Source organism: Balaenoptera borealis (genome assembly GCF_965194805.1).
Source record: "Balaenoptera borealis genome assembly, contig: HAP1_SCAFFOLD_2018, whole genome shotgun sequence".
Lineage (NCBI taxonomy): Eukaryota > Metazoa > Chordata > Mammalia > Artiodactyla > Balaenopteridae > Balaenoptera > Balaenoptera borealis.
Window position 1 is genome coordinate 13,121 of NW_028122246.1, and position 11,504 is coordinate 24,624.

At 37.2% G+C, this 11,504-nt stretch overlaps 1 long non-coding RNA gene across 1 annotated transcript; it reads right to left on the bottom strand.

The window, feature by feature from the left end:
• Positions 1–1,093: 1,093 nt before the first annotated feature.
• LOC309622289 lies at positions 1,094–8,697 on the bottom strand. The gene is made up of 2 exons (XR_014240677.1): positions 8,561–8,697; positions 1,094–2,770 (listed from the first exon to the last, which is right to left on the bottom strand). It is a non-coding gene; the product is annotated as an uncharacterized lncRNA (long non-coding RNA).
• Positions 8,698–11,504: the final 2,807 nt, after the last annotated feature.

Sequence of the window (11,504 nt, forward strand, 5' to 3'; positions counted from 1 at the left end):
ACTACAAAAGCTACAAGCCTTTGGTTAATTTCGAGTTTTGGAAAAGTTTTCCATAAAGTTTTGCCAAAATTCTGTTGCTTTTATCACAGGGCAAAATGTTGGAGGTCTTTACTCCACCATTTTTTTCTGCTATTAACTCCTCACTTTGTTTTAAAAATCCCAACCAGTTCTCTCCCCATGGCTTTTTGCTCCTATTGACAGTACTAGTACACAAAATATTTAAATGTCTTTAAATGAATATAAAAATAACATCTATATTATATATTGGTATGAGGTATAAAATGGCTTACAAAAAAAAAGACATAGTACCTATCTTCACAGAACTTACTGTCAGATATAAATGAAATCCTGTTACTACTTCAGAGTGTTACTTGACCTAATGAGTAAATCTCTAACATCTATCTCTTTCTTTGCGAGGTTACCTTTGCCTTGTTTTTTTGTTTTTGTTTTGTTTTTAATTTATTTATTTTTATTTTTGCCTGTGTAGGGTCTTCGGTGCTGTGCACGGGCTTCCTCTAGTTGCGGCGAGCGGGGGCTACATTTCGTTGCAGTGCGCGGGCTTCTCATTGCAGTGGCTTCTCTTGTTGTGGAGCACGGGCTCTAGGCATGCGGGCTTCAGTAGTCATGGCTCGCAGGCTCTAAAGCGCAGGCTCAGTAGTTGTGGCGCACAGGCTTAGTTGCTCTGTGGCATGTGGGATCTTCCCGGACCAGGGCTGGAACCCGTGTCCTCTGTATTGGCAGGCGGATTCTTAACCACTGCGCCACCAGGGAAGTCCCTTTGTTTTTGTCTCTAAAAGAATTTTATGAGTTCAATTGTTTACTCATTCTCAACTGAGGAGAAATTATTTGGTCCAAATATCTGCAATGGTTTATGACTTGCCCTTGGCCCCAAACTCTAGTTGGATCTTTCTAGTATCTATAGAATCACAACATACTAATAGACACTATCTATCAGAACAATTCCTAGGCTTTCATCTAGATCAGCTCTACTGGTCTAAGAAACTATTATTTTCTACTGTCAACTCCCTCACTCTCAGAATAGATGCAGAACATGATAAATGACAACCTCAAGTATATATAGCCAACAGATCTCTTCTTGTCTAACTGATGCATTCAGTACTTTATTTATACGGACAGTATTTCTCAGGATACAGTGTACCATCCCTGAGTCATTTCCTCTTCCCACTACTGTCCAATTTTTCTCAAAGTTAATGTCTCCAAAGGGAAGAGTTAGGATGTAAATGAATAGAAGTACACAGGAGGCCTCAAAAAATACTGGAACACCTGATTAGACTTCTATTGGTACATTCTGTCTTCTGAACTAGGGGGCTGAAAGTGAGACTGAGATAAAAGATTTTCCTACCTACAATCAATTAAGTAAGCTTGTTTTATGTCTCGTAGCCACTAAGTGAGTTTTTAAAATCATAGCCATGCAGGTAGTGAAAATTTCTTCCAGTTCCTGGTTATAGGCTTCATAATCAATCCTAACATATGAGCATTTTGTGGTTCTTTTTTTCAGTGGCATCACAGTGGGAAATCAGGAGCAATTATATCGGGGCTTTAACTCAGTTACCATTAGATACTAGTTGGGTCCTCTTAAAATTAACAGAAAATCTGCGTAAGACCAGGGACAACTACTTTCTTTTTAATTTCTACACCTATAAAGATGTCTATTGACAAATCATGAACAATTTATATCTAAACTGAACCAAGTCAACTCCTGTGGACCAATCAATATGTTATCCCAACAATCAAAACCCCGCACCATACCAACTCTGTATCCTTATAATTTTCCACAGAAAATATTTATTCAGTTCCTCCACAGGATGCTATTCATTTTCTAAATCTGCAGTTCTATTGTGGTGATCTCACAGGGATGTTGTGGGATATTTTAAAATTCTAGAGAAAGAGTGATATGTAATATCTGGTGTACAGGACAAAAACTAATCGCTAAAGATAGTTTAAAGTTTCAACATTAGATACTGCTACATTCCTTTCAATGCTGCTGTCTGTATCTCTGCAGAGTTGGATTTTTGACGGTTTCTGTAACAAAAGCAATAAATGAGGGTGGTTGTGTCCAATCTCATCTCAAGGTTTGAGAAACTGTGCCCTAATAGCCACACATATCTCGTTAGCAAGTAATTATGCATATTTCTGAACAAAGTAAAATGTTTTCTTTCAAACACAAAACGAAAAATATTTTTGCTTATTAAGCTGTAAGATCAAAACGCTAAGTATTTTTATACCCTAATAACATAATAGCTTAGTGTCTGAAAAAATACTTCATGTATTTATATGCTGCTGATGATTTATATCCCCACGATGATGAGAAAAGAAATCACCCAAACACTAAGGTGACTGTGAACAGAGAAAACTTGGAAACCTTTGTCCTAGATGGAGTCCACTAACCCAAACAAGTAACTGTTCATACAATTTTCTTCAAATATTTATCAAATGTTTGAGTGTACACAATACATCTGACCAAATAACTCACCTATCTGAACCAGAGCCTGTGTCATGAAAATCTCCATGTTTCACTTAAAGATTAAAGAGCACTGAGCTTTCATATGTCATCCAGAATTAAACAGCCAATCCACAAATAAAATTTCAAAAAATAAAATTTTGAATAATTTCTGCATAATACCTGAGTGTGAGCTCTCAATGGTGGTGTCTGACTTGGAATCCAGAGATGAAGGAATTTGTCTTAATTGGGGAACATAGTACATCTTTGTACTACCAGAAGGCTTATATGGCAACAGTAAAGGCTGGCCTAAGGACATAAAGATCAGAATAATTAATAAGAAAACATTTATTAATTAACTGAACAAATATTAAGCACCTTTAATGTGCCAAGCAGTGGTCAAGATTCTTGGAATGTATCAGTAAACTAGCATTCTAGAAGAGGGAGATAGACAGTAAACAATTAGCATACTAAATAAGTAAATCATCTAGTATTTTTATAAATTATTAGTGACATAAAAAATTAGAAAATACTGGGACTTCCCTGGTGGTGCAGTGGGTTAAGAATCTGCCTGCCAATGCAGGGGACAGGGGTTCGATACCTGGTCTGGGAAGATCTCACATGCTGTGGAGCAACTAAGCCTGTGCACCACAACTACTGAGCCTGCGTGCCACAACTACCAAAGCCCGCCCGCCCTAGAGCCCGAGCGCCACAACTACTGAGCCCATGTGCCGCAACTACTGAAGCCCACGTGCTCTAGGGCCCTTGTGCTGCGAGTACTGAGCCCTCGTGCTGCAACTACTGAAGCCTGTGCGCCTAGAGCCCACGCTCTGCAACAGGAGAAGCCACCACAATAAGAAACCCATGCACCACAACGAAGAGTAGCCCCTACTCACCACAGCTAGGGAAAGCCCGTGTGCAGCAACAAAGACCCAAAACAGCCACTCCCCCCCCAAAAATTAGAAAATGCTGAGGAAGATTAGAAGTATTTGGGAAATTGCAGCAGGATGCAGTTTAAATAGAGTGGTAAGGGTAGGATTCATTGAGAAGACGACTTCCTAGCAATCTATTCCATATTTAGATGGCTCTAACTAAGAAACACTTTATCTTATATTGAACCCAAACCTGGTCGTTGTTAACCCCTACTACTGATCTTTGAAGGTTCTCCCTCCAGAGTCATAGAAAGTAAATCTAATTCTCTTCTATGTGGCAGATTTTCAAAATAAGTTTCCCATTAAAAAAGTATAACTTCTCAATATTAAAAAAATACACAGAAATAAAAAAGACAAAGTCTTACCACTCAAAGATAACTATTATTAATATTTTAATGTATTTCTACAGGTCTTTCTTCTGTATTTCTTATTTGTTTACATAGTTGTGTATAGTATGTATAATGTGGAATTCAGTTTTTCTACTTTACATTGATAATAAAATATTCATTTTATTTCCTATCGTCACATTTTTTATCATTCTACTACACATTAAGTGTATTTAACCCTTCTCATAATGTTAAAAATTTAGGCTGGATTAAATTTTCAATAATAAAGAATTCTGTAATAAAGACTTCCTGTTTATAGCATACCCATTCTCCCCTGCTGCCCCATTTCACATAAGTTTTCTGATTTCAGAGTGAAAAATTATGTCATTTATAAAGTTTCTTTTTTTTAAATACTAACTGCTAAAATTCTTTCTAAAATGTCTGTGACATGGTAGTAATTTGATTATTATAGAAGATGAAATCTTTTTCTTCTTCTTCTTATTTTTTTGCTTCATTGGGTCTTCATTGCTGCACGCGGGCTTTCTCTAGTTGCGGTGTGGGGGGGCTACTGTTCGTTGTGGTGCGCGAGCTTCTCACTCTTCTCACTGCAGTGGCTTCTCTTGTTGTGGAGCACAGGCTCTAGGCACGCAGGCTTCAGTAGTTGTGGAGCATGGGCTCAGTAGTTGTGGCTCGCAGGCTCTAGAGCACAGGCTCAGTAGTTGTGGCACACGGGCTTAGTTGCTCTGCGGCATGTGGGATCTTCCCGGACCAGGGCTCGAACCCGTGTCCCCTGCACTGGCAGGTGGATTCTTAACCACTGCGCCACCAGGGAAGTCCCTGAAATCTTTTTCTATACACTTGTTTTTCTTTCATGATGTGGTAGAAACTCTCTCTCTCTCTGTAACAGCATTTTGATATTTAGCTGGGTACATACTGCTCATCTGTACACTGTATTTCCCAATCTCCCTTGCAGACATGTATGGACATATGACTAAGTCTGGGCCCATAGGTCAAGGGTGAGAATAATGTCTGCAACTTCCAGGCATCCCATTAAAACACTCCACCGGCTGCTGCTAAAATTTATCCTCCCCATTACTCTTCTTTTCCAGTATTTTCTTTATTAGTCTTCCGGAAAAAACTTAAGATCAATTAAACAAGTTCAAAAGAACAATTCCATTAGAATTTTGAGTAGAATTACATTAGAGTTTAAATTCATTTGGGAATAAATGACATCTTTAAATATTCAATTTTCCCATTCAGAAATATCCCATCCCTCCTTTTAGTCTACTCTCCTTTTCTATGCCTACACAAAGGATTAGTATTGCCATCACATGAGTCCTATAAAATTCTTGTTTAGGTTACTCCTCAGTATTCATGGGGTTGTACTGCTCATTCAAATAGAATTTTGTAGATAGCTACCACTTCTCCTGATTAAACACAACAGCTTCTTCAGTTTATCCTTATGGACCATGGTCTTCTCTTGCATCCTGTAATCACCTCTAGATGGACTCCTAGTTGCCCATGTCTAGTTTATAAAAATCAAAATACTCTAGACAGAGTCTGATAGTCCCAGAGTAGAATGAGATCTCCTTCATTCTGGACGCAATAACAACTTTTATATTACTTAGAATTGTGTTACCATCCTTGACCACTCCATCATTCTGATGATTTGACATGGAATCCATATTACTAGTACCCTGCTTCCAACCAAGGAACTGACTTCATAGTGAAGGAAATGAGACAACAGGCTGATGCCTAAAGGGAGTCACTGTTCTCCTCACAAGCCTGATCACCCACAGCTATGGTAAACTCAAAAACAAAAAAGCGAGTGAACAATTTACTGATAACTGTCATGGCACAAGCTGGGAGGCATCACTTTCTGAGGCTGGAATGCTAGCTTGCCAAATACGGCATGTGCTCAGAACCACATATGGCACTTGCCTATCCTACAGACAGAATGCATATATTTAGGAACAAAGGCAGAAGCCTTTAAAATCTTTTGCTTTCTATCTCTGTGACTCTGCTTTGTTTGATGGAAGATCTTAGAAATAAGGGAGGGGCACTTCTACCGGGAGACAGGAGCCATCTAGTCATTTTACATTCTTTATGTCACTGAAACAATACAGGGAATAGGATGCCATAGTGTTGACTAAAACTACAATTGACCTTAACTATCAGGGAGAAATAAGGTTACCTTAAAAGAAGAAAGTCAGTAGGAGTATGGCTTACACCTAGGGGACCACTTTACCAAGCCTGGTCATAGAAATTAACAAAAAATGACCTTAAACCTATGCAGGGCTAGCAAAGCCTTAGACTACTTAGGAATACTTGTACCAACCTATCAGGCAAAGCCCCAGCCAATGAGAACCTGGCTGAATTCAAGGAGAATGAAGAAATGTATAGAGGCTGGAAGAATTTAAATAACAGGAAAAATAGGCTGTAGCCTCTACTTCTCTTTGGACGTTGCTGTAGTCATTATTGTTAGAATATTGACTTAGTAGTTTTCTTCCTCCACCAGTGTATATAAAGCTTGGTGGTGATGGTTAAATTTACCATTTAGTTCAAAGTTTGCAGAAAATGGACAACAACAATTGGGCAGAATTACAATGGACCCAGGGCAAGAATGGCTACCATGTGGAGATGGAGAATTCAGAGGCAAGATAAGTGGCTTTTTGAAATTCTCAACAACTTTCTGTTTGGATGCAGAAGTCTTAAAGTTACTTTGGACTGCCTATCTCTGGGGGAAGAAGCGACTATTCAGCAAATAATGGTTGTTCCTGGGAGAGAAAGAAAGGACTGCAGAAGGGTAAAGAAGAAAGTCCAACCATAAACTTTATTCCTTCAAAAAACTTGCAAATGGAACTAAATATAAACATATAGCATATTACTCTTAATTTGTTAATTCAGAGCAGTGGACACATAGTCATAAATTCAACATGCTATTCTGTATACTTTTAAAATATTTTTAAAATTTTACTTCTGAATCCACAGAGTTAAAAATCTTTTATTATTAAACCAAATAATATTTCTCTTTTAAAGGAGTCTTTTCTACCAAGTACCTGTATGTAAAGGTAAGACCGTGAACTGTGGGCTCTATGTAGACCGATCCATTTGATGTCAGAAGAGGTATAAAATACACTTTCACAGTTGGATTTCCTCTCCTGTGCTCTGCCACCAACATGAAAACAGCATACCCAGAGTAGCCTGGGTTTCAGTACAAGGCATGTGGAACAGACCCAAACCGTTTTTGCATCCTGATGCCAAACTCCAACTGACTCATAAGCCCATGAGTGAGGAAAGCAAATGTCTGTTGTTATAAAGCACTGAGATTTTCGAGGTTCTTATACAGTATCACGGTGGCAATAGGTAACTGACACATTAAAGGTGTTCTGTGTGATATTGATTAGACTATACATTTGGGGGGCATAATTTTATATCACAATAAAAATGTATAAGAAATATAACCATCTCGGGTTTCCCTGATAGCGCAGTGGTTAAGGATCCGCCTGCCAATGCAGGGGACACGGGTGCCAGCCCTGGTCCGGGAAGATCCCCCATGCCGCGGAGCAACTAAGCCCATGTGCCACAACTACTGAGCCTGCGCTCTAGAGCCCGCGAGCCACAACTACTGAGCCCATGCACCGAAGCCCACGCGCCTAGAGCCCGTGCTCCACCACAAGAGAAGCCACCGCAATGAGAAGCCCGTGCACCGCAACGAAGAGTAGCCCCCGCTCGCCGCAACTAGAGAAAGGCTGCACGCAGCGATGAAGACCCAACACAGCCAAAAATAAAATAAATAAAAGTAAAAAAAAAAAAAAAGAAAAGAAATATAACCATTTCAACATATAAATGTATTTATTCAAATTAAATTCAGTGCAATTTACATGTGGAACTAAGCAATTTTCTTTATACATTTAGGCATATTCCATTTATACCTACAGACAGGTAAACTTTTTGCACAAGTAGGAAAACTTAAAATATATTTTGAATAGATTTGTACAAACTGTTGAATACTTTAAAATTAGTAATTGAAAGTTCCCACCCTCATTTGGAGGTAGAATGGGAACTTAACTTTCCAGTTACTGGTCTGAAAAAGAAAATAACTTGCTATAATTTTGAATGTTATATAGTATAAGCACTATAAAAATATCACTGTCATGATAGCATAGGAACACTCTAAATGTAGACCTTATGGTAGAAATTGCTAGCTGTTCACCAAAACTCATTTCTTCTTCATCCTGGAAAGCACAGCTAAACTATTCCTAGTCAGTGGAAAGTGATGTGGGCCACACCTAGGCCTAGCCCATAAAAGCCTCCCAACATGTGCTCCTCCATGCTTTTCGTCCCTTCCAGTTGACTATGATGATGAATCCAAGGTTCCATGTTTTAAAGAAAGCAGAGTCACAGTCAACCTGGGTCCCTGCTCAACGTTTCTTGAGCAAGAAATAGACTGGTATTGTGTTTGCTATCTGTTCACTGTATCATGCAAAACAATAGTAAAAGAAACAATGCCAAATAGTTATCTACCTCCCTAAAATTGAACCTCTATAGTTTTTATGTTTTCATGAACTACTTGCATTCTTATGACAAGTATTATGAGTTGAAAATACGTCAGCCACAAGTAGCATGAGTTTCACATAGGTTGTTAACTTCACTAGAAATTGAAGTAAAAACATAATAAATTATATTCTCTTCATAGCTATGTAAATAAAAGATGTTTTAATCATGTACAACCTAATGCTTAAAATTAAAATTAGGTTTTCTAACTAGAAAGACCCAATCAAGAAATTTCTTAGTTAATGACACACAAAAGTTGGTAATGTGACCTAAAATTCTCTTACCATCTGTGCCATGAAGAACAGTAATCTGTTGGACTGAAGATGATGAAGCAAACTTGACAGGAACTTTGCCCAACTTCTGTGTACTGAGGTCTGGAATATCATGTCCACGATCTTCAGCATTAACAAAAATCTCAGATGAAAACATGGTTTTTCCTGGACTCTCTGTTGTTATCTGAGTGACTGCATCAGATGATAATTTTCCAGAGAAGGGAGAAAACGGGGTCTTAATCTCCTTTGGTGATCTGAACAAAAAAGAGAAAGCACACAGCAGGTCATATCCTTGGCTTATCAAATACTGTAATTTCTTTCCAAATGTGGCTTCAATATTTTTTGGAGACACATCCAACTCAAATGGTTAAGTTATTTCTGCAGTACCCTGTGCTTTTTTACATACTTATTACAGGGTGATCATGCATGAGTTTACTTTTACTTATTTTAAAATCTACTTTTATTTTGGATTTAGAATGCTATTATATAAGGAAAGGGTACTTTTCAGTTGAAGTGGAAAGATATCCATTAAAAAATAATTACTGGAAGTCCACTATAAATTAGGGGACTATGCTAAACGCATAGAGTGTACAAAAATAAAAAAGAAACAGAGCCTTTCCTCAAAAAGTTTATATGTCAGTGGGGGAACCAGAGGTTTTTAAGGTTGTAATTATGTATATAGATTATAAAGAATCCATATTAAAACATAATGGAGTAAATAAATGAGTGTATAAATAAATAAATAATAGGAGGGAGGGAGAAGACAAATCTTGCCAACAGAAGAATTCCATATGTAGGTAACCTCCCCCCCGCCCCCCCCCGGCATCCATCTCCTCCCCAAGGAGGTGGAGGTGAAGCTTAATCTTCCCCTTAAGTCCAGTCCTGGGCTGGCCTTAATGATTGAATTCCAGAGACAGTATAAAATGGGAGAAAAAGTAACTTTACAGTGGAGAAACCAAGCAAACACCATGTTATGCAAGTGATGATGTTTCACATCACCAGTGATGTCACGGAGACACTACATACTCTCTGTTATGATGTGATGAGACGGTTACTTCGCTTCTGCGGTATTCTTTGTCAAAACCTATAACTCCAGTCGAATCATGAGAAAAACATCAGCCAAACCCAGACTGAGAACAATTCTACAAAATATCAGACAAATATTCCTCAAGACTGTCAAAATCATGAAAAACAAGGAAGGAATGAGGAACTGTCATAGACCAGAGAAGACTAAGGAGACATGACAACTAACTAAGTGGAATGTGATATACTGGATTGGGTCCTAGAACAGAAAAAGGTCATTAACAGGAAAACTGGTGAAATCCAAAAAAAGTCTTAAGTTTAGTTAATAGTAATGTATAAATGTTGGCTTTTTAATTTTGAAAAATATACTATGGTAGTATAAGATGTTAGCAATAGGAAAAACTGGGAGAGAGGTAAAGGGAACTCTGTTTGTATCTTTTCTGCAGATTTGAAATTATTTGAAAATGAAAAAGGTCATTTTTAAAAAATGGAGTAATACTGTATTGTATTATATCACAGAAGAAGAAGACCTTTTAAAAGGTCTTTTAAATCTCTACCCTCTATATACTATTCACTAATTAAAAGGACAATTATGAGAAAAGAAAATAGGCCCATCTCCCTTATGTATACAGAAGCAAAAATCATACACAAAATGTTAGACAATCAAATGTAGAGTGTGTGAGTGAGTGAATGTGTGTGTGTGTGTGTGTGTGTGTGTGTGTGTGTGTGAATTCCTACCAAGTTGTTTTACTCCAGAAATGCAAGGTGAGTTAACATTCAAATATCAATAAATGTCATGCACCACATCCATAAAATAAAGGAGAAAATGTATATGATCATATCAGTATAGTCAGATAAAGCATTTGATAAAATTCAATAATTATGTATGATTAAAAACTCATAGCAAAGGGAAACTACAAAAAACTTTAGAGCCACCATCCTATTTATAGTGAAATGTGGAGAACGTCCACTGTAAGATTAGGAACAAAATAAGAATGCCAACTCTTACCTTTTCTATTCAACCTATTAGTAAAAGTATTAAATGGCATTAGCAGTAAGGCAGGAAAAAGAAATCAGAAATATAAGGCTAAGAAAGGAAGAAATCATACTGTCACTTTCCATAGTTGATATAATTAAGGATACAGAAAATCCAAAACCATCTACAGATAACTTATTAGAATATCAGTTAGTTTTTAGAAGAGTTGCCAGATAAGAGACCAAACATTAAAAAATTCCACTAACATTTTTCTGTGTCTGAAAAGTTATAAAATTAAAAACTAAAAAATATGCCATCTACATTATCATCAAAACATCATATACCTAATAATAAGTGTAATAAAAAATGTAAGAACCCTATTAGAATAGAAAACTATTGATATATCATAGAGAGAAATTAAAGGTGATCTAAATAGGATTTCTGCTTTGAGGCAGGATGTATAGGCATACCTCACTTTATTGCACTTCACTTTATTGTACCTTGCAGATAATGCTTTTTTTTTTTTTTTTTTTTTTTTTTTTTTACAAATTGAAGGTTTGTGGCAACCCTGTGTCAAGCAGCTCTACTGGTGGTGCCATTTTTCCAACAGCATTTGCTCACTTCGTGTCTCTATGTCATGTTTTGGTAAGTCTCACAATATTTCAAACTTTTTCACTATTATACTTGTTACATGATCTGTGATCAGTGATCTTTGATGTTACTATTGCAAAAAGATTACAGCTTGCTGAAGGCTCAGATGATGGGTAGCATTCTTAAAGTCTACTTTCAAATTAAGATATGTACTTTTTTTAGACATAATGCTATTGCACACTTAATAGACTACAGTATAGCATAAACATAACTTTTACATGCACTGGGAAACCAAACAACTCGTGTGACTTGCTTTCTTATGATATTCTCCTTATTGTGGTGTCTGGGACCAAAGCCATATCTCCA